Genomic DNA, 24,236 nt, shown 5'->3' with positions numbered 1-24,236 from the left:
CCCCCATCCTGCTTAATGGTCTAATGTTTATAAAGCACTTCCCACTGTTTGCTTATAGTAAACACCCACAGATAGTAGCTCTCTCTCTCCTAGCCCTCACTGAAGCCTTTTTCAGCACTGCTTTTATTTCCCATGAATAACTGTCATTGCCACTAATGAGGAAGATGATGGCCCCACTGTGTACACCTGTGTTAGAGCATTCCTTAAAATGGGCCACACGCTGTGAGACAATAACAAAATTTGTCCAGCTGAGACTGAAAATCATGTTTTCTGAGGAATGGCCAATGTGCTGGGGTTGTTTGGTCTGGACTAATGAAATCTTCGGAGAAACATGTTTGAAGGATATCTTCCACCCTCTACAAGGCTGTCATGTTGCAAAGGGCTTCAACTTGTTCTCTTCGGGCCCCGGAGGACAGAAATAGGCTCAGTGAGTGAAAGGAGTACAGAAATTATTTTTTAGTCTGTCTCCTTCAGTAGTGTGATTCTCAGGAATCTTGGGCTAGCTCAAGAAAGTACTGGTATTGTTGGTTTGAAAAGTTAGGAGATGTGAAAACCAGGCCATACCCTTGCTCTAACCCAAATCAGACCACAAGGATTTCACCAAGATTTTAGAAGCTACACACTGAGCTCCACTCACAATCCCGCCCCCTTCCACGCTGTGACCTGCAGCAGAGGAGTCAGGAGATACCTCTAATCCCAGCTTGTCCCGGGCTCTGCCTTGGTGCTTGACAGCCAAAGATTCGTAACAGTCATATGAGTCTTAGTACTATGCTTTGAATAAGCAAAAATAACAAATATTAGATATGCTTAGACTGGGGGAGGGATCTGCTGGAAATAACACTGTTGTTCTCAAGCTATTTGTTGAGGTTATCTAAAAAAAAATGAGAAAGCCATGCAAATATGAAGCTATTCACAACAATTCAAAACCACCTGCCTTGAAGAAATAATCTCAGCTGAGACAGTGTGAAAATTTTCCTCCAGTTGGAGTTTTTATCCGTCCTTTCCATTTCTACCAGGCTTATATGATTATTGATATTATTTTCTAACCCTCCTGCATGCTCTCTCTCCCACTAGAAGCCATTCATGTTTGTGCTTTACTGCTAGGTTCTTCATCCTTGAAACCCAGAGATCCCCAACATCCAGCAACAGTGATGAGCTTACAATGAGAGGAGAAGAGGTAGCTGATGTAGTGATGGAGAAGGTGGTCCCTCTTCCTGACCGCTGGTCCAGTGTCCTGAGATGTGACCAGGATATGAGCTCAGCTTGGGCTGCCTAAAAAGATGAAATCTCTCCTTTAAGGGAAGTCAAGGAATTTATTTAAAGTCATAATGAACGTAAGCTCATACACAGAATCCTTGAACACTTAATAGTAATAAAGGAGACTGTAGTCAGATGATCATTTTCATTAATAACTTTATTGAGGCATAATTTTCATATCATAAAACACCCAGCTTAAATCTACCACGATTTTCAGTAAGGTGACAGAGTTTGCAGCCATCACCATAGTCTAATTTCATGTCATTTTCATTGCCCTTGAAAGAAACCTTGGGTCTATTTACTGTCACTCCCCATTCCCACCTCTAATTTCCTTTCTGTCTCTGTGGGTTTCCATGTTCTGGACATTCCACATAAATGGAATTATACATATGTGTTCTTTCGCTCCTACTTTGAGCATAAAATTTTTGAAGTTCATCCATGCTGTAGCATGTACCAGAATTTCATTGCTTTTTATTGCCACTCTCCCATGTTTGTCCATCCATTCATCAATTGACGGGCATTTAGGCCTTTTCCACTTTCTGCCTCTTGTGAATAATAGTGCCATGAACATTCGTATATAACAGTCTTTTAAAGGGTTTATGTGAAATTTCATCCTTTCTCTTCTTTCCAGTAGACTAAAAAAGTGTCAAGGTCCAAATTCTTCCATCTGAGAGCCATTATTTGAACATATTTCCTCCTCCATGTCTTCCTTCACGTCTGCCCCTGCCCATTCTTTTCTAACAGCATCCAGTAACCAAACTACTTGCTCTTCTCCAGAGGCTTTGTACAATACACCAACATACCTATTTAAATATCATATTTCAGGCTGCATCCCGACTATTAGAATGTTCTAATCAACTTCCTTTTATTCAGTCCTACAATCTCCAGCCAACCCCTTTGGCTCCAGTCTTCTGAGGCATAGTATAAAGGTCTCTTTTTAGGACATTAAAATTTTTAGATGGAAGGATTAGCTGCCAGATAGGGACAACCAGGAGGTAAAACCAGCCACATCTTCTCCAACAGTCAGATCTTTAGCTAACTAAGTGGCTTGGATTATCCCAACTCTGATGGTTGGGAGAAGATTCGATTCTATTTTAGAAAGAAAAAAAAAATCACTCATTTAAACCTGAAGTAAGTTCACAAATGAGCAGTGCTTCTATTAAAATGATATTTAAAAATTCCCACTTCTATGCAGATCTCAGAATTTAGCACATAATCCCATTTTGTATTCCCTACAAAGAAACGTAAGATTTCCATTTATTCTAATGAAGACGTAGTTCATAATACCCAATTGGTAAACATCATAACCTTGATAGTTTAAGAAATTGGACTCCAATAACTAATAGAAAGGCTGATTTTTTTTTTATTTCTAGCCTTCGCATGTTATGTATGCATACACAAAAAACGTTAAAATTCCTCAAAATGAGCATAATTACTGATCTTTTTTCTTTTCTCTTTTAAAGATTTTTAGAATTTATTTATTTGAGAGATAGCAGAGGGAATATGAACATGAGTTGGGGGAAGCAGAGGAAGACAGACTCCCGGCTCAGTAGAGAGCCCGATGTGGGGCTTGATCCCAGGACCCCAAGATCGTGACTGGAGCCGAAGGCAGATGCTTAACTGACTGAGCCACCCAGGCACCCTTTACTGACTTTTTCTCCTAAGGAAGGATCCTTAAAGTTCTCTAAACCAAAAAACTGCTTTACCCCGTAGCCTCAAGGATAATTCCTTAGGGTGCCCACCCATGTGTGAAAGGAAGAGGTTGGCTGCGCTTACAGGCACAGCTCCAAAGGTTGAGGAGAAGCTGTGCACAGGCCCCAAGCCTGATCTCATCCCAGGTCCCCCTCAGATTTCCATCGTTAGTAATCAGCAGGTGTGTTCTAGGAGGTGGGTTCCCAGCGGTTCTCCAGAGCCCCATCCTTCTCATCAAAAAGGATATGGTGTCCCCAAAGCCCATATTTCTTTAATTAGCTTATTCAAGGAATGAGGTTGGTTATTAGTCGGTTTCTCTTTTCCAGTGTCTCTGGAGGTAGAGACTTTTGTGAGTACTGCCAAGGGAGGGAACAAACTAATTTTTCCATCTAATTTTGCTCCCCCTTAGTGGCAAGAAAAAAGTTTATCCCTCCACCCAGAAGCGAAAGAGGGGTTTAACCTTTGCCTATTGCAACCCAAAGGATGATTTTGAAGGAGATCAGTATATGCCACCTACAAATATGCCAATTTGACGTAAGGATTATTTCGAGCTGAAAGCAATTAAAAAATCAAAAAGTGCAGGAAGAGTCTCTACCTTTTTCTGTTCTGCCTAAAAGCAGGGCATAAATTTCCCCTTGTGTGGGTGTTCTTCACCCACTCCTACCACCATGCCAAGAAGAGAACATTCTTATCACTGGAGATGAGAGGTCAACAAGTTTGTGTAAATAACCCTTATCTTCAGTTAATCCCCTCAGATATTTCCCACTCACTTCCTCACAATCTTTTTTCCCTTGAAGCCCAGATCCCCTTTCCTCTGCTAAAATGGAAGAGTCCAGCCACTTTTTTTGTGAACCATGTATTTAAAATACTATAAAAGCTGCACACCTTTTCTTTGGTAACCTGTCTTTTGTTAGTTTAATTCACAGACCTCTATAATCTAAACACAGAACCTAAGAGGGTCGAGGAAAAGCTCTTTTGCCCAGAGAGTCTTCAGTTTGGATTCTGAGCATTTGTTACAGGCCAACATGGCACCTATACAAAGACATGTCCAATCTGTGAATCTCTTAGAAGGCCTCCCCCAGTGACTTTTTAATGATATGATCCATATAGTGACTTGAATCTCTCTGCTGGACCTCAACCCTGTATGAAGGTTAACATTTATTTTGAAGGATGCCTGGGTGGCTCAGTGGTTGAGCATCTGCCTTTGGCTCAGGTCATGATCCCAGGATCCTGGGATCGAGTCCCACATGGGGTTCCCTGCATGGAGCCTGCTTCTCCCTCTTCCTGTGTCTCTGCCCCTCTCTGTGCATCTCTCATGAATAAATAAATTAAATATTTTAAATATAAAATAAAATTTATTTTGAATGCCACAAGCCTGTCCAAGTTCTGCCTCAGTCTGAGTTACTGTCATAATTCAGTCCCAAATGCATAGCTCTCAGAAGTTGCCATCCTTGTTTTGGTCGTCGTGCCTCATTAGGGGTCCTACAGAGGAACTCAACGGCAGGCAGAAATTACCGTCTCTTGTGACATAGGAGTCAGAAAATCCCTTTCTGAAAAATCTTTATGAATTCTTAAATGATAATGTTTTCTCAAGTCTTTTATAGTTTTTTCTTCATCTCATGGTAAAATAAAAGCAGTTGTTCTGAATAATACAAAAAGGATGCCGTTACACAAATGTGTTGCCAATTGCAATTGGTCAATACCTTCTTGCCTTGAGAAGTTAGTCAGATAATGAGGAAGGATAGAGTGTTTGATATTTTTTTGCCTGGCTGAGTCATGAAACCTCTTGATAGGATTATTTGGGTTCTTCACGCTTATTACCATCATTCCTCAATAGTTTTGGGTTCAGAAAAGTATGAACCATATTCAGCTGGAGCTGCCCTTGTAGTAGAATTGGGTCTTGGGGAGCCAGGCCATGTGCCATCGGTGGAGCCTTGTTAGAGGAGGGAGTGAATGAGCCTCAAGCAGCCTCCACATGAGGAGTTTGTGAGGGTAGTACGTGCCTGTACTCATTGGGCACAGCACAGAGCTGTGCAGCTAGTTCACGTCCAACGTTTTCTGAAACCCCACCTTTTCATGAGCCTCTCATTAGCCTCAGGTGGCAAAAGAAAGACAGATGTGAACAATCATATTTCCGTTCAGTAAGTTCTTCAGGGAATTTACAGTGTTTTTCCTCAGTTTCATTGATTGTGCAGTTCTGGTTCCTTAGGAAATCTTGTGATTTATCCCTGCCTCTTGGCAACTTCTTATAAACAAACTGCAATCCCATCAAAAAATATTGATGGAATGATTTCAGTCCAGACCTTCAGATCAGGCTCTGATATAAACTCTGTGCTTTATTCCAGCCTGCTTTTTTATTGCCTAATGAATAGAATTTGCTTTGGGAAGACACAGACTGTCATACTTTGATTTGATTTCAAGAATTCTGAAGCATTTTCAGTGCTGGCCCAGGGAGTTTTACTATTCTCTGAGTCATGCTTTGGAAAAGGAGCTCTGTGGATACATTTTGTAAAGCATTTTTAAAGCTTTCAGGCTATCATCAATGAAAAGCTAAAATTGAGAATAATGCAAGCTTGGTTTTCATCTCATTCCATTGACCAAAGGCTTGTTTGAAGATTACCATCTGACTGACTGAGATAAAAACACATTAATTGTCCCCAAACTAAGATTGAGTCCAGCCCCGCAAATCTGGCAGCCGCATCTGGAAAGAGAGTATGAGTCTGCTTTGTGTCTTTCTCAGTCGTCACGTGCCACATTTCTAGGCAAAGGAGAAGAGTTGCCTGGAAAATGTGACTCTCCCCCTAGAGGTCTGAGGGGAGCCTAGGGTCTCCCTTTTCCCGTCATCCTTTGCTCTTTTGGGTCTTTGGACAACCCTCGGCTGGCTGTGACTTGGGCTCCAGCCCTTCCCGAGCAAAGGCATTTTCAGTAAATACTGGCTTGGGTAAGTCTGTTCTTTCTGCTTGAAGGGAATCAGGAGAGGGAACAGGGGCATCCTCATATATTTTTAAGACAAGTATTTTATTTTTTCCCTAGGAGGGATTTTTTTCCTAGGAGCAGAGAGGGCAAGTTAATCCTAAAACAGTAACGATTCAGCTGAAGTATCAGAAAGAACGTTGTGTGAGATACTGACCTGCCTCCCCCAGGGAAGTGGAGTTTTCCTAGGATGAATAGGCAGTTCAATGCTGTCTGGAGGTGGGAAGATGAACTATATCACCATTCAAGTTTGCTTCTGGCTGTGGAGCTCTGTAATTTCTTCCTGGACGTGGTTTCTATTTTTGGGAGAGCAGAAAGATTTGATTTCAAAGGCAGATAGGAAAACTGCATGTGGGTGAACCTCTGGTGCAGAAATTCTTACAGGAGGTCCCCGGCCTCTAACTGAGGGGTGTCAGAGGCCTATGAACTCCTTGAAATTATATGTGAAATTGTGTTTTTGTGGAGATTAGGGAGAGAACGTTCATAGCTGCCATCAACTTCACAAGGGAGTCTATAATTAAAAGACAAAAAGAAAAAGAAAAGCAGTAAAGAATCATTGCTCCAAGGGAAGAATTTGTGCAGCGAGGATGATTAATCCCGGATATTCCTTCCCAGACCTTTGCAATTGGGTGAGAAGATGAGACAGATGGCTGGGGAGGGTGGAACAGAGTCCCCTTTGCTGACAAAGGGCTGAGCTACAGGGAAGAAAATAGAGGATGCCTCCGCCCTGATTCATCCATTCATTTGTTCGATAAATACTTATTTAACACCTATTGGGCGCCAGGCACTATCCCAGGTGTTACAGATAAAGCACTGAACAAAACAGATAAAGACTCCTGCCTGGATGCAGTGTAGATGGGCTGGGGGATGGACGGTGGCAGATAATAAATAATACACAGGAGCGTATTACATAGTGGGGCAGGGTGAAGGGGACTTACCACGTGGAGGAGAGGAGCAAGAGCGAGCCAAGGAGGCAGTTTGCATTGCTCTATAGGGCCGATCTCAAAGAGAAGGTGTTATTTGATCAAAACCTTGAGGGAGGCAAAGGAGATAGCCTTGCAGATGTCTTGTATCTGGGGGAAGAACATTCCAGCAGGGAGAACAAGCAGCATGCTCCTAAAATGGGAGGATAAGGGACTATGTGACGAACAGCAAAGAGGCCAGTAGGGATGGAACAGAGGAAACAAAGGGAAGAGTAAATAGACGAGGTAACTGGGGGAGCAGGAGGCAGACCACGGAGGGTCTGGTGATTTCCGTCAGGAGAACTTTGACTTCAACTCTAGGTGAACTGAACTCTCACCGAAGACTTGGAAGTGAGGAGTTACATGATCTGATTATGCTTTAATGGGATTAATCTGGCTGCTATTTTGAGGATAGACTAATAGGCAAAGGTGGAAACAGGGAGACCAGTAAGAAGTGATGCAGGAGAGACAGTGGTGGCTCGGGCCACGATGGCAGCAGACGCGGTGGGAAGGGACGGGTCTGGGTACACTTTGAAGAGAGAACCCACAGAACTTCCGTCTGGGTTTGGGTACGGGGTCAGCACAACTGCATCTCTCCCTTTCCCCCACTTGCTCCTCATTGGCCTGAGTGGATCCTATCTCAGCCCCCTCTCTGTCCCAGGTTGGCCCATGGTCCATGTCTATGCTGCTCAGGACGCTGGCCACCAGCTGCTTGTGGCTATGGAGCACTTAAGTGTGACTAGTCTGAGTTGAGATGTGCTTTATATATGAAATATTTATATTTTGAAGATTTAATACAGAAAAAAGGTAAAGTATTTCATGAGTAGTTTTTAAACTTTTGATTGCATGTTGACATGATATTTTAGATACGTTAGGTTAAATAAAATATAGTAAAATTAATTTTATACCTTTCTTTTTATTTTCTTAATATGATCAATAGTAAGATTTAAATTACATGTGTAGCGCACATTATGCTTTCTATTTCAGTTGGATAGCATTCTAGAGAGTTTTTGAAAGACCAGTGGTTGCATTTGAATCTAAAGTCCCTTTGGGTTCATTCTTTTGAGAATGGGAAACTGATTTGAAACACCTGCTCTGATTAAGGGCCATACATTTTCCAAAATATTGGTTGTGTAGAGCCTCACCTGCTGCTTTCTTTGAAAGAAATGGACCATTTGCTCATGTGCAGACACCCTGAGGTTGGCTCACACAGACCTCGACAGTCAACAACCGGGCCTCACCTGCAGGTGCGCTGGAGACGACCCTGCCCCCGACAGCCAGAGCTCAATTCCTCTCCACTGCCTGTAGCAACACAGCACTAAACCCCACAGTGGTGACCCCTTAGGTCCCACGACATGACCTCCAGCTTGAAATCTCTCTTCATGTTGACCTAATGACTCCATGTGGATGTCTCACCCCTGGTGGCCAGGTGGCATCTGAGCATCTCTTGGCAACAGGCGCTTGCTGGAGCTGCACGTTTCTGAATACTTCTTCCCACTTACTGTGGCGAGAGACCTCGCGTGTACAGTCTTCTCTGTTTTACACAGAGCACGATGCCGAACACAGACAGCAATTAGCAGAAGTGGGTTTAGACTCTGCGAGTCGGGATCTGAGGATAGACACATCTCCAACAAGCTTCACAGATGATGTCTGTGCTCCCTGAAGACAGAGAGCTGCCATAGAGCAATGGCATCAGGATGAAGGTCACCGTTCCCTTTCCGTCAAGAGTCTTATTTGGGGGGGCTTGGTCGAAGGTGTCCTAAATTATTCTACTCATGTGTGTGTGTGAGAGAGAGAGAGAAAGGGAGAGAGAACAATAGAAGATCAATAGGAGTGACCATGACAACAAAGCCTCCACCGATTTTTATTGTCCAGCAGGAAAACGACACCCGGGTCACAGGCAGGCCATTCTGGGCAGCTCCCGTCACAGGCCCCGGCTCTCAGGCCTCGACTCCTCCTCCTCCCGACTGCCCACCGGTGCTGCCTCCCTTGCCGCTCACGCGCAGGTAGCCCTCGTAAAGCTCCTGTTCCTCCCCACCTCTCCTCACCCTGCCCCCCAAGTCCTGCCACTTTCTTTCTAATGCTTTGTCTCTCTCTGGGGGGTAAGCAGACTGTCCCCTCTCTGAGTGTGGCTTCAGGGAATCTAACCCCCAGCCCCCCGCCTTCCGCGCAGCAGCTGGCCAAGGACCACAGCCTGCACGGCCCTGCCTGCGTTAGGGCAGGTGTTTCCGCGCCCTTGCCCGGGGGGGCCCTGTCACTCGGCCATCTCCCGGCTCTGTGTCCCCCAGATCCTAGAGCCTTCGGGGGAGACAAAGCTTTACCCTCCTGCGGGGAAGCTGACCCACGGAGGCACGTTCCCAAATTGGTCTGTTTGCCTGCATCATCCCGTCCGAGAAGCAGGGAGCCACCAACACCTTCTTAGCTTAGAGTGGACCTGAGCCGGGGCCTCTTACCTGCGCCCTCTCAGCTCTGTCCTCTGGGGGAAGAAATGCTCTGATGTGGTCTGTGTGCCCTGAGAACAGGAACGCCGTCCCTGAGCTCTGGGAGAAGGCGAGGATGCTCCCCCGGGTGGCGGCGGGCGGGCCGAGGGCTGGGGACAGGTGGAAGGGGACCAGGCCACAGGTGGGCTGGCTCAGGCCAAGTGGGGAGCCACAATACCTGCTCTCGAGCTGTCGTCGCCCCGTCATTGCTGGGGCTGCGAGCAGGAGCCTGCTCCCTTGCAACGAGGGACAAGGGCCAGGGCCTAGGACTGGCCTGGGCTCCTGCGATCCTTTGCAAAGTGAGAGTCTGGACGTGGGCCGTGGCCCCTATTCTCTTTCTTCCCACCGTCGCTTTCTTATCAACTATTTCGAGACTGGAACATAAAACGTTTCACATTTTGTGAGATTATCCTGCTTTTTAATATTTCTGACAGGTGTCCTGCGGGTCCTTCTGGACTGGCAATCTGTCCCTTTCTTCTGTTATGCAAATGAGCTCACCCTATTTTCGTTGTCAGGGAGAGGATCAGAGATGAAAGATGTCCCTCCTAACCAAGCTCTTCTGTGGTGCTACAGACCCTGCGGAGCATCCAAAGGGGCAGACAGGCTTCAGAGCCTGCTCCTCATTACAAACCATGCCGATCCTTTCATGCTTTTACTTGCACGGGGCGCTGTTTGCGGAGCTTTTCTTACAGGAGCGCCCCTCCTGCCCCCGCCGTGGCCTGGGCAGCGGTCACCCGCCTCGGACGCTGAATACCTGCCCTTTGCCGGGGCGGAAAGCCTCTGGGAAGGCGGACTGGCAGGAGGACGGACGGGCTCCCCACCCGCAGCATCTGCACTGGCTCACCATTTAAAAGTGATACCAAATTTAAATTGCATAAGAGTAGGATATTTTCAAGCTAAGTCGTATATATCTTTCAGTGCTTAGGGGCTAAGGTCGGAGTTTTGAGGCCTGCGGAAGAGCAAGAAAGTTGGAGGGAGAGAAACAGGTGTCGGCAGATCACAGAGGTGGGGTTAATTCCGTCTCTTGTACAAACCCGTCAGTATTCTCCTTCTTCCATCAAAACCACACTCTCTCTTCTGCAGTTGTGTTGCTGGTGTGAACCCATGGTGACCCTTCGAGAGGAGGAGGCAGGGCTCTAGTTGGAGGGAGTAATACAAATGCAAAAGAAACAGAGCCAGGCTCACAAAGCTGGGTCTGCCCACAAATCACTTTGAAAACTCTGGCTGCATGGGAGGGAGGTCCACGAGAAGCCGAGAAGCCAGGAACTTCTGACTCATCACTGTTGTCTCCTCCTGAATTATGGTTCCTACAACCTCAGGGCTGAAGGGGGACGTTAAGAAGGGCCAGTGTGATTCCCTCCGGCCCAGTCTTCCCTTCCCTTCCACCCTCGGGAAGCATCTTTTCAACTCTGCTTGGCTGCACCCAGGCCCCAGAAGCTCCAGCCTTCATGTTGAGAGGAAATCTGTCTTCCTGTAGCTTCTACCCTTTGGGGCTGGTGTCTCAGAGTGCTCATTGAGGTGCCTGGTGTCACTGGGGACCAGTGGCCTCGTCCAGGAAATCCACAGATGAGGAAGTCCTTTAAGGAGGGTACCTTGAAGGATGACAAAGATGTGCCTTGAGGCAACCCTTCAGGAGGTGACCTTGTGGAGCAGCCCCAAAAGGTACCCCCAAGACTGGGAGAGGCCAGCTCCAGGAAGCATTCCACCCTTCCTCTGCTACAGGCCCTCCGGCCTACACGCTGGGACGTGATCCAGCTCCATGACTAAGAGAACTGTTAGATTCTGCAGGCTTGGTAAATCTCCCAAGCTTGTTGTTATTGTTCTTAGCTTCTATTTATTCCTATAATTTGTTTCTAAAAAGATTAGTCGCAGCAAGAGCACTTTAGGGACTGACTTCCCAGAGTCAGCAGGTAGTCAAGGAAGGGGCAAGTCTGTTTGGCACTCACCACCGAGCTCGCAGAGAAAGAAAAGAGCAGAAAAGATGGTGAGATGTGGAAGGAAGGCAAGGGGGGAGTCAGGGCCGAAGGAAGGAAGGAGACAGCCACCAGCCAACCATCGCTCCGGGGTTCACGTGGTAGGAGGCCCTTGCGGCTGGCATCCCAGTTCCCATCCCGGAGACTCTTGAGCACCCCAGGTACTGGAAGGCAGTGCAGTATAGTCGTGGAGGGCCTGCTCCTCGCCAGCCATGTGAGCTAGAAAACCACGTAAGCCTCTCATATGCCCTCCTCTAACGCAGAGATTACGACAGCGTTTACTCCACAGAAGCATTGTGAGGATTAATGAGAAGACATCTCTGGTGGGCACGGTGTCCTCTTCTCAGCATCCATTCCATTCCAGCTGCTAAAGGCTCTAAACAGTGAATAGAACCCATTGCGTCGACAGCGATTTGTTCGGAATGGGCAGCAGGCCTGCGCCAACTTGGGTCTCTCCCACCTGATGCAAATGTGGAAGCCCGCAGGCCCAACTCTATGGCATCTTCTTATGGCACCTGCAGGCAACAGGACGGAAAGACCAAAGGCACCTTGGGGCTTGAGGGATAGCGGTGAGATTCTGCACAAACCCGTCCTGAAGGCTATCAATTCTCCTATTTCTTCTCGGAAGAGTCAAAATGTATCTCACACCCATTTCCTTGTTGTTTGACTCCCTTGGAATAGCGTTTTATGATGGAAGCTAGAAGCATCCACACTGATACAAACCTGTATATAAAGCCCTTAGTAAAATGCCTGGCATGGGGTAAGCTCTTAAAACTTGTTAGCTCTGTTATTATTATTAATTATGGACAGTGTGTAGGGCACAGAAAGGAAACCGTATCAGTTCAAAAGGGGTACAAAGAATGAGCTATCTCTTCTTAGGAGGTTTAAAAACAACATACAGTAATCTATTATAAGCAGGCAACAGGAAAGGTTTCTTTCCCCCTCCTGTTCCTCACCCCACCCCACCCCACCCCCGCCTCACTTTTCACTTACAGGAAAATAACTAAGAATACTAGTTCATTGAAAGGATTTAGTGAATTTTCAGCAGCAGCAACTCCCAAGCCGTGCCCTAGCCTCAGTACAGTTTCAGGCCCTCCCCTTTCTCTTGATCTTTATATTCATACAATAGAAAGAATAATAGCATGACACCCAGAAGACAGGGGTCTAGACAAAGTAGTATCTTTTTGTTTGTTTCTTTTCATGTTGAGAAGCTTTAAAAATACAGAAAAAGATAAAGGACAATATAACAAACATGTATTTAGGTTGTGTTTATTTAATACAGTAAAAATTACAGAAATTAGTTTGAAGACTCTTTGACCCTTCCCATCTTTCAGCTGATGACTATAAATATGAATGGGTTCAACTGATATTTTTATAACCTTTCTTAATTCATGAATCCATGAATAGAGTATATTATTTTATCTGTGTTTTGAAAATTTACTTACATGGGAGGTTATGATATAGCTCAGAAACTTGTTCTTTTCATTGTTGTTTTTAGATTTATCTATGATGAACATGCAGATCTGTTTCATTGTCTGCATTCAGAGTTTCAACATACATCAATAAGAGATTTTATTTATCCATTACTTTATTAACGGACACTTAGTTGTTTTCCATTTTTTTGCCAACATAAGTGTGATAGCAATGAACACCCTTGTATGTGACCCACGGTTTTAGATCTCTTTCACACTGAAATGTATAGCTTGAAGCCTAATGCATAAAACATGTAACTCATCAACACATATTTATTAAGCCTAGTTGGTATTAGGATAAAAAATTAAGTCAGAGAATCTTAATTAGCCCCTGACTTGCATAGGGACATGGTCTATAGCTTAAGGAATTGTCAGTTCAGGGAGAAGTAATTATATATACCCAAGAAAACAGCTAAAAATGCAAGGCAGGAAATCTTAAGTATCAAATTAGAAGTACAGTCAGTGCTGTTAGAATTTAGAAGATACGAGTTTGAAGTAAGGTGATCAAGAAGCATCATGTTATCCTGGATCTAGAAGGATGAATAGAATTTCAATCAGCAGAAATGGGGAGGACATGCAAGGCAGGGTCCAGGATATGAATAAAGGTAAAGAAGTGGGAAGCCCTATAGAGTCTGGGCTCCAGATAAAGGGGGACAGTTCACATCCCCCACCCCAGGAGGAGTTACAAATTCAGTAGATCAGATTTAGGACAATGACTGGACCATACTTTGGTGGTGGGCAAGAACATTCCAATGTTAAAAAGTTGATGCAAGGAGTGCCTGGCTGGCTCAGTCGGAAGAAGACATGACTCTTGATCTCCAAGGCATGATCCCCACCTTGAGTATAGAAATCTCTTAAATAGTTTTTTAAAAAGATTTACTTATTTATTTTAGAGAGAAAGAGAGCACACAGTGGGAAAGGGAGGGCAGAGAGGGAGAGAGAGAGAGAGAGAGAGAGAGAGGGAGGGAGAGAGAGAGTCTTAAGCAGAGTTTGTGCTGAGTGCAGAGCTCCACATAGGGCTTGATCTCAAGACCCTGAGACCACAACCTGAGCTGAAACCAAGAGTCGGACATTTAACCAACTGCGCCACCCAGGCACCCATTAAATAAATAAAATTTTTTAAAAATGTTGATGTGGTAAGTTGAGTATGGCACTCTCTTCTACCATTCCTGTCCACATGGCCTGATGGGAGGCTAGAGGTCACTTTTGCTTGAGAGGAGCCATCTTGCTTGCTTTCATTTCTCTTTGGTTATGAGTATTTGAATTCTCTGTCTCATTCATGTTAGGTTAGGGCCTGGTACTGAGCTTTAAGTTTGGGCTTAGAGGAGAGAGTGTCCTCTTGTAGGCTTTGGGCCTTAGGCCCAGTATTTGTCCAATTTATGAGTCAGTGCTGTAAATTGGGTACATAAGTTGACAGAGAAATTTTGTGAAAAAGATAAATGGATTTGAAAACGTAGATTTTGGGTCAGATTGTGTTAGATACTGAATGACAGACTATGGAATTATGACTGATTTCCAAGGATAATTAGGTGTCACTGAAGATGTTTGAGCAAGAGATTATGGGATCAAGGAATGGTCTAGGAAGATCAGTCTAAATGAGAAGGTAGTGAGCTAAGAGGCCACTGAGGGAAATTCAAATGTGGATGATCTGAAATTCCAATTCTGAAGGTGATAGGGGAACCAGAAAAAAAAAAAAAAAAAAAAAAAAAAGAAGGAATAGCTGTGAGCATTTTCTGGTTTTTGAATAGCTGGATATCCAAGTTCCTGGAAAGAAATATGATTGGGATGTTTTTCAGTTTAGGTAACAGATAATTAGCAAAAAATGTCAAGAAGAGGATTTGGGATTGATTGTTAGACATTTGAGCCACTCACATTTCAATTGGGTGATAACATCTATTAGGCTTTAGAAATGTGAGCCTGGGGGCTCATAAGAAAGATGAGGAGATGTGGGGTAATAATAAATGGAGAAATGTCTACAATGTTGCCTAGTCTTTTTATATATTTCACATAAGAATGAGTGCACTTAAAATTGCTGAATATGTCTGTCAGACACCATTCTAAGCCCTTTATGTATACTGATTCATTTGATCCTTATAAGGATCCTATGAGGTAGGCACTATTGTTATTCCAAGTTTGCAGATAAAGAAACTGAGGCTCAGAGAGTGTTACTGGCGTCCCAAATCTCTAGGTAACTGTGGATCAGGGACACAAACCCAGGTAGTCTGAACTGAGAATCTGCTCCTAACCACATTCCACTTCTTCAATATTCAGACAGCCTTGTAAATTTCACACAACAAAGTTCTAACTTTTGGACAATTCCCTACTATTGAATATCACTGCCTTTTCTGGGTTATATTAAGAATTTTTAGATAATAGGAAAGGAATAAAACTCAACTATTTCTAAGATTACTGAAAGAAAATCCCTTCTTCTGACCAGTGCAAGTGAAAGACTTTTTAAAGAGGCTAAAAAATGTTATTTTTTTGGTAGGTATTATTTTTTTTCTTCTTGAAACAGCCAATAAAAGCCCTCTTTATCAAGTTTTTCCTCTAATATCAGGAAAAAGACAAGGGTGTCTACGTTCACCACTGTTATTCAACATAGTACTGGCAATCCTGGCCACAGCAATCAGACAAGAAAAAGAAATAAGAGGCATCCATATTAATAAAGAAGTTAAACTGTCACTATTTACAGATGACATGAAACTATACATGGAAAAACCTGAAGACTCCACCAAAAAATTCCTAAAAATAATAAATCAATTCAGTAAGTTGCAGGACACAAGTGAATATCCAGAAACCAGTAGCATTTCTATACCTGAATAATGAAGTAGCAGAAAGAAATTAAAAAAAAAATTCTATTTACATTTGCACTAAACAGAATAAAATCCCTAGGAATAAACTTAACTGAGGGGGTAGAATACCTGTACTCAGAAAATTATAAAGCCATGATGAAAAAAACTGGAGATGACACAAACAAATGGGAAGGTATATCATGCTCATGGGCTGGAAGAATTAATATGTTAAAATATTATAGACGACCCAGGGCACCTGGGCTCCATCCCAAGCTAAAGAATGAACAGAAGCTGGCTGGGAAGAGCTAGGGGAAAGGATTTTTGGGCCGTCACATCAGCTTAACTAATAGAGAGCATAGCGTGCTCAGGGAGCACAAGGTAGGAGGCCAGAGAAGACAATTAAGAGGCACACGGGGGCCACACCGCAAAAGCTGTAGGTATTATGAAGAGTTTGGACTTTGTCCTGAGGGCAAAGGAGAGCCACTGAAGACACTTCCCCCTGTTGGGGCTTTTCTTTTCCAGATTTATAGAAATTGAGGACTAGCATGTATATGGTAAAATGCACAAATGTAAAGTTAGGGTGACCAACCATCCTGGTTTCCCCAGGATTTTAGGTTTAAAGCCAGGACAGTGCCAAATAATCCAAGGCAAATTGGTCTTCCTATCTAAAGTGTACTGCTCAGTTCTACGGATGTATAACCATGTCTCCACCTTCCGCATCAAACCCCAGAACGCTTCCTCATGCCTCTTCTCCGTCGATATTCCTCTCTTAAAGTAAGCACTATTCCGAAATCTCTTACCAAAGGTAAGTTTTGTCTAGTTTTGAACTTTATGTGAATTTACATAGTACATTTTCTTTTGAGTCTGTAGCTTTTCTCTTTCAACTTTGTGGTCTGTGAGATTTATCTTTGCTTTTGCTATAATTCTTGCTTTTCATTGCTCTGTAATATTCTAAGAATGTATCTCAACATGCTTATCCATTCAGCTGTTAACAGGCATTTAAAGTGAGTCCAGATTTTGCAATTGTGGATAGCACTTAGGAATATTCTTATAGACATCTTTGGTGGTCATATGCAATCATTTCTGTCGGATAAATACCCAGAAGTGGAATTGGCAGGTTATAGAATATGTTTAAGTTTGGCTTTAGTAGCAAATGCCAACTTGTTTCCCAGAGTAGTTGTACCATTTTACACTTTTAGCAATAATTTGGAAAACTCTTGTTTCTGTACATTCTCATCAACACCTGGTATTGTCTTTTTAATTTTAGCCTTTCCAGTGGGTGCGAAATCATACCTCATGATTTTCATGTGTGTTTCCCTAATGACTAACGATGTTGAGAATCTTTTTATTGGCCGTTCATATGTCTTTTTGCTAAGTGTCTATTCAGGTCATTTGCCCATTTAGAAAATTAGATTGTTTGCTTTTTATTGTTATTGAGGAGTCATTTATATAGGGACACAAGTCCTTTGTGAGATATTTGTTTGTACATATTTTCTCCTAATCTGTGACTTGCTTTTACACTTTCTCAAAAGAGTCTTTTGAAGACCAAAAAGCAGAATTTTAATTTTAATTTTGATTTAAAATTTTCCCATTTTTTCCCCTGTGGTAAATGCTTTTTGTGTTGTATTTAAGAAATTGTTGCTTAACCCAGGATATGGAAATATTAATTTTCTTACAGAAGTTTTATTTTTTTCTTTTTAACACTTAGATTTTTGGTCTAGCTCAAATTTTTATTATGATATGCAGTAGGAGTTGAGATTCTTTTTTTTTTCCCCCGTATGGATGCCATGTTGTTTCCATATTATTTGTTGGAATTCTCCATGGAATTATCTTGAAGCTTTTGTCCAAAAGCAATTGACCATATATGTCTATTTATAGACTCTAATACATTCCATTAATTTATTTGTTTATCCTTATGCTAATACCACGGTGAATTTTATAATGAGTTTCAAAATCAAGTAAATATGGGTCTTCCAGATTTGTTCATTTTGTTTTCAATTTTTTGGACTATTTTGTATTCTGTGCATATAAATTTTAAAATTTTGGCAATTCCTATTTTTTAAAAAATCCTTCTGAGGTTTTGATAGGGATTGCATTTCATCTGTAGATCAATTTGAGGAAAATTGAAATCTCAACAATGGGTTGAATCTTGCAACCCATGAATTTGGTATATTTATATGTTTATTGAGGACTTAAAATTTTTTTCTCAATAATGCTTTATACATTGTAGTATACAGACATTGTGCATCTCAGATTTATTACTAGACATTTTGCTTTTTTCACTAAATGGCATTTAATTTTTTTAAAATTTTAATTGTTAACATATATAAGGAATTTCTATATATATTGACCTTCTGTAGAATAATATTGTTAAACTATTAATTTTAATAGATTTTTTACTGATTCTTTTCATTTATATATACAATTAGGTAGCCTATAAATAATACTAGCCTTATTTCTTCCTTTCCAGTCATTATACCTCCTTTTTGCTAAGCTTACTGTACTTCATTGGGCCTCCAGTACAGTACTGAATAATAATGGTGAAAGTGGACATCACTGTCTTGTTGCTGAACTCATATAATAAGTATCTTGCCATCAAGTATAACATATGCCGTAGAATATTTCTTTTATTCTTAGTTTGCTGAGAATTTTTATGTTGATCAAGAATAGATGTTGAATTTTGTCAAATGATTTTTCCTACATATATTGAGATGATTATGATTTTTCTCCCCTATGTTACAGGCATAATGACTTACATTGGCTGATTTTTGTGTTAAATCACTTTTCATTTCTAGAATATAGACATTTTATATTACCTTCTTAATATATTGATAGATTTTATTGATTAAAGCTTTGAAGGTTTTATTTATTCATTCATGAGAGACACAGAGAGAGGCAGAGACACAGGCAGAGGGAGAAGCAAGCTCCATGCAGGGAGCCGGGGCCAGGACTCGATCCCAGGACCCCGGGATCAAGCCCTGAGCCAAAGGTAGAGGCTCAACCACTGAACCACCCAGGCATCCCTGATTAAAGCTTTGTTTATGATTTTTGCAACCATTCTCATAAGTGAGTTTGGTCTGTGATTTTCCTTTCTTGAAATGTCATTCTCAGATGTTAGTATCATCTCCTGAAAGTAATGTTTGTTGTATAAAATGAGCTGTGAGTTATTCGTTATTGTTCTTTTTTCTTCCTAGATGACTTTTTGTACGATTAGTATTATTTCTTCCATGAGTATTTGGAAGAAATCACTAGGGAAGCCACTTAACATTGGAACTTTCTGTGCCTGAACATTTTAAATTAGAAATTCAAATTATTTAATAGTTATAGGAAGATTCTACTTCTCTTAGTGTTAATTTTAGGAAATTGTGCTTTTTAAGAACTTTTTCAGTTCATCTAGGTTGTTAAATTTATTGGCATAAAGATGTATACTTAAAGTATTTTAGTAATTATTTAATAGTAATTAAATAGAATATACAGTGAATTAAAGACAAAGTTTTTCAATATCTATTTAAAAATAAAAAACAAATGCTAAAAGAAAAACCCACATGTAAGGATTGAAAGCAGGGGAGAAAAACCCCTATTTCTTCTACTCACTGACACCTCTGGCGACCCCAGTGTATAGATTTTTTTTCCCACACTGACCAATTCTCCAACACTCTCTGGGTGTTCCATAACTCAACTAAGTTCTCACATTTTCTACCTAGCTGCATCAGATCTCTCAAGTTAAGGGCTCAGTCCCATAAAACTTCCCCCATTAGATGCCAATGACAAGGAATGGGTTCCCAGGTTACCCATGCTTCTGTCCAACTTGGCTACAAATCAAGAGTTCCCACAAAGCCTCCCTCAGGTTTAATAATTTGCTGTAATGATTCACAGAAATTGGGCAACAGACTTGCCCTCTGTCATAACACCTAGTATCAACATAAGTCTTCTTGTTTTATTTACCTCTTTGAGATACGATCATGGCCAGATCTCTTCCAAGCAGCACTTACTGATTTAAAATTTTTATAAGATTGAGCTGAACCCTCATACATTTCCTTGGTTTGGCTCAAAGTTACATATGCTAGGAGATGGCGATGCTAAAAATCAATATGCTTTCTTTTTTAAATAGAGCTGCGTTCTTTGTCTTAGTGTATTTGCAGTCTGCTGGGCATTAGCACCTTCTTGCTGGGATGGGGCAGGGCAAGGTTTGGTGAAAATAGCTCCTTCAAACCACTTCAATTACTTTTGTCAAAAGCAAAGAATGTGGGAAGCCTGGCAACCTGGATTCATCTGGTTTCCTTTCAGTTCCTCCTCTGAACTTTAGCACTGAAAAATGCTGGAGCTAGGAGGAATTGCAGAAAGCATTTAATCCAACCCACACATTTTAGAGAGGAAGAATCAAGGCTCAGAGAAGTACAGTGACTTGCAAAGTCACCGAGCTACTTTTACATAGACCCAGGACCGGGATCCAGGCTTTTCCAATGCTCTTTCCTCTAACACCAGCACATTTGCACCACAGCATGAAAGCCAGGGCTCTATTCTTAACCTGCTTCATACTTTGGAAAAATTAAACTTTAGTTTTTGGTCCAAATGACCATTTCTTTTCTCTCTCTCTTTTTTTTAAATAGGTCCTCCTACTCTTCAGGAAATTACATTCTTTTTTTTTAAATGTTCAAAAAAAATTTTAAGGATTTTTATTTATTCATTCATGAGAGACACACACAGAGGTAGAGACACAGGCTGAGGGAGAAGCAGGCTCCATGCAGGGAGCCTGACGTGGGACTCGATCCCGGGACTCGATTCCAGGACTCGATTCCAGGACTCTAGGATCACGCCCCGGGCCGAAGGCAGGTGCTAAACCACTGAGCCACCCAGGGATTCCCCACCCCCACCCCCTGCTCAATGACCATTTCTGTTTCAAATCCCCGTCTCTGTTTACATCCTGTGTCAGCTCTGGCTCTTCATTATTATCTCTGGCTGAAGGGAGGCCAGAACCTATGCTATGCAAAGCAGAAGCAGCAGGTACTATTTGGGGTGATTTCAAGGACCAAGGGGAGAACCTCCTTCTTCCCATCTGCTTTTAGGTACCGGAAATTTTTAAAGCACAAAAACTTTTCTTTTTACAAGGAGAACCAAGGCCCATGGTGCACACATCCCTGGGAACAAAAATGTGATGGCTTCAGTCAACACTGAATAGCAAATAATTGGCATTGGATTCCTTCCCAGAAACATTTTGTTTTTTGATAGAACAGAAGATGTTGCAAAGGTCACTAAGATCCTTAGGAAGGATAGAGAGCAGTTGATTGTACTAGAAGAAAGGGATAGAGGGCATGTGCATGCACATAGGTATTCTGGGGGTGGAAGTGGGAGCTTCCAAGGACAAACTTTGTCTACAATGACAGCTTGGCCCTGCCTTGATCTTGTCTGCCAGACTGACATGCTTGCATCCTAATCCGGAGCCTGCGTGTCGGAAGCACTTCCATCCAAGGTGCCAACAAGGAATGTGGGGGAGAGGAATGTCTTCAAGCCAGTGGGCACCCAAACGAGTGTGCACCAGAGATGAGTCCTATACTCACAGAAGCTAAGCCCTATGATTGGTTCTTTATTAACAAGAGTTGTCATGAAAATTCTCCGTGCAGTGGTGCTGGCGGTGGTGAAACCGTTCTGTATGATGATATAACACACCTACCAAGAGGGAAACTTAACGTAAACTATGGACTTTGGGTGACTATGATGTGTTGGTGTAGGTTAATATTGGTCAAAAATGGACCACCCTGAGGTGGGTTCGGGGGGAATATTGATAATGGAGGAGGCTGTGTGTGTGTGTGTGTGTGTGTGTGTGAGAGAGAGAGAGAGAGAGAGAGAGAGAGAGAGAGACCTCTCTACCTTCCATTCAATTTTGAGGTAGACTCAAAACTACTCTTAAAAAAATAGTCCATTAGGGACACCTGGGTGGCTCAGCGGTTGAGCGTCTGACCCTGAGGTCCTGAGATCAAGGCCCATATCGGGCTCCCTGCAGGGAGCCTGCTTCTCCCTCTGCCTGTGTCTCTGCCTGTCTCTCTGTGTCTCTCATGAATAAATAAATAAAATCTTTTTAAAAAAAAAAAGGTGGGTTAAAAAATTCTCAGTTCACAGAGCCTGGTGGATTGGCTAGAAATTCCTACAGGGCTGAAGGGAGCACTTGATGGGATGGGCACTGGGTGTTATTCTATATGTTGGCAAATTGAACACCAGTAAAAAATAAATTAAAAAAATAAATAAAGAGGATACAACATGAAAAAAAAAAAAAGAAATTCCTGCAGGGGACACAAAGTAGAGGTAGCAGGGTGGGGTGCACTGAAGCAAATATGAAAACGAGGAAATCTAGACTCTAGTCCTAACTCTGCCACTGGCTATGAGGCCTTGACCTCCATTTCCTCAACTGTAAAATGAGAAGGGTAGGCTTGGGAACCCACAGTTGCATCATTAATATTTTCCAGATTCTTCTTTCTTGAGGGAGATACTGTGCCTGAGAATAAAGGAGTAACTAGGCACAAAGAAAAGACCCTGTTTTCTCAGTTGAGACCCTCAGAGCTTCCTCTGGTTTTGTTGGCTGAGTCCAGAGGTATGGCCACGATCCAGCCAAGGTTTTGCCCTCATCCAAGAAAGCCTCTGTGCTCTGGCCTCTACTCGGAATTGGTGTTGGGGCTCCTCAACTGGGGGCTAGAATCTCTTCTGCACCCCTCACAAGCTGGCCTCTTACCCAGAAGGACCATTATTTTCCTTGGAAGAGCTTAACCATCAGCCCAAGCCCAGGAACTTGACAGGGGGCAGGGTGCTTAGAGTCAGGCCACAAGGTCATTTGACCTCAGGCCTGTTTGGTGGTTCTTCCCCCCTTCCCTTCTCACTACTAGGCCTCCCCAGGGCTCCATCCCTAGGTCAGCATGAGTCACAGATGTGTTTATCTTTCTTTTGCAGCTCCTTAGCAGACCATGATTGCACCCAAAGCACAGTTATTTTGTAACCTCAGCCAGTGGTTCCCAGCTCTCTTCTGCCCTAGGATTCATGCTTGCACTCTGTTCCCGGGTCAGATTCCAGGCCTTCAGCGTCTTTAAGACAGAGGTAAGCGCCAGCCTGGGTGCCTGCTGGGTTGGGACCTTAGGGCCACAGCTCCCGTAGTCCCTTTATATTCAGATGAATGTTTGTGCATCTCATCTACCAGCCCTATTTGGTAGAGGCCAGAGGAGTTAAAGAACCCAGGCACCCTCTCCTCTTTAATCAGCAAAAGTATTTGATAAAAACCAAGCAAGCTCTCAAGGTCTCCCTCCTGCTTAAGTAAGTAGCAAAACAGAACACCCCAGCCCTCTATTCCGGGCTACAGGTAGGCGTGGAGGTCTCCATCCTGACCAGCTGCCTGTCCATTTAGTACGCCTGGTAACTGAAGGAGAATTTTTTTCTTTTGGTCTCTCCATTCAAGCCACTACTCACATCTTTCTTTCTCTTTGAAGTGTTTTCATATTTCTTCTCCTCTTCACTATTCAGCTACCTTCCTTCTGACCCTCTTCACACTGCCCAAAGCATGTACCTCATGGGCTGGTTCTGGGATAGATGAGATGAGTGATACAGATTTGAGGAAAACAAGTCAGGCTAAAGTATGCGAAGCACCCCTCCACCTCAACCACACACATACAGTGCTTCCATCCCCCTGGGTTAGCCCTGGCAGTGGCCCCGGCAAGGCAGACGCTATGCCAGTGACTGAGGCTTCGGGTGAAGGGCTGCCCAGGCACTTTCCTCTCTCCTCTGAGTTTCCTGCAGAATCAGGGAACCTGGATGAGGACAGGCTGCACAGCTTTACCCAGGGTCTTTTTTGGGAAGCTGTAGTTTGGCAGCTCCATGCTGAAAAGCACCTCATTACTTGGAGAAGAGTCCTTGCATCCAAAGTTGGGGGCAGAGATTTGCTGTGCATGTAAAAATAGGCAGAGCAATTCCATGGTAAGGAGAGACGCCCCTTCTGGGGAGCTGGCCAGGCCCTCCCGCTCTAGTACATGCTCCCTGCTGGGCGGTAGCTGGCGCCTGGGACCTGGTGGACGTGTCGGGCCTTTGGTGGCACAGCCCTGAGCCTAGATGAATCTTTGCAGAAGGGGCCCCTGTTTCTGTCTGGTCACTTTCTTTCCACTCTGTTCTGTGTCATGAGCAAGACAAGGCCTGTGGCAAAAAGAACAAGTTGAAAATCCATTTAGAAAGGAGCCTATGGGGCATCTAGGTGGCTCAGCAGTTGAGCATCTGTCTACCTTTGGCTCAGGACGTGACCCTGGGGTCCTGGGATTGAGTCCCCCGTCGGGCTCCCCGCAGGGAGCCTGCTTCTCCCTCTGCCTGGGTCTCTGCCTCTCTCTGTGTCCCTCATGAATGAATGGATAAAATCTAAAAAAAAAAAAAAAAAAAAAAAAAGAAAGAAAGAAGAAAGAAAGAAAGAAAAGAAAAAGAAAAAGAAAGAAAGAAAGAAGCCTATTATATGTGTGCCTGTGTTATGTGTAAGTGTGTGTTACGTGTGTGTACATGTGCCTGCAGTGGGGATACTCAGCATCCATAGCTTTTATTTTAGGGTAGTACAATGTAGCAAAAACATTCTTTGGGTCTGTTTCTGCTGCCCTTTCTTTCTTTCTTTCTTTCTTTC

General features: G+C 43.1%; 1 long non-coding RNA gene across 2 annotated transcripts in view; it reads left to right on the top strand.

Annotated features, from left to right (window-relative positions):
• The first annotated feature begins 5,701 nt into the window (after positions 1 to 5,701).
• LOC140633755 (uncharacterized) overlaps positions 5,702 to 24,236 on the top strand; it is a 54,773-nt gene continuing 36,238 nt past the window's right edge. For both annotated transcript variants that reach the window (XR_012031353.1, XR_012031352.1), the window contains exons 1-2: positions 5,702 to 5,890; positions 22,541 to 22,684. This is a non-coding gene — a long non-coding RNA (uncharacterized lncRNA). The remainder of the gene's footprint in view (positions 5,891 to 22,540; positions 22,685 to 24,236) is intronic.

The sequence above is a fragment of the Canis lupus genome, chromosome 5, assembly GCF_048164855.1.
Source record: "Canis lupus baileyi chromosome 5, mCanLup2.hap1, whole genome shotgun sequence".
Taxonomy (NCBI): Eukaryota; Metazoa; Chordata; class Mammalia; order Carnivora; family Canidae; genus Canis; species Canis lupus.
Note: the sequence above shows the minus strand (reverse complement) of the source record. Positions and strands in the feature narration are given on the sequence as shown.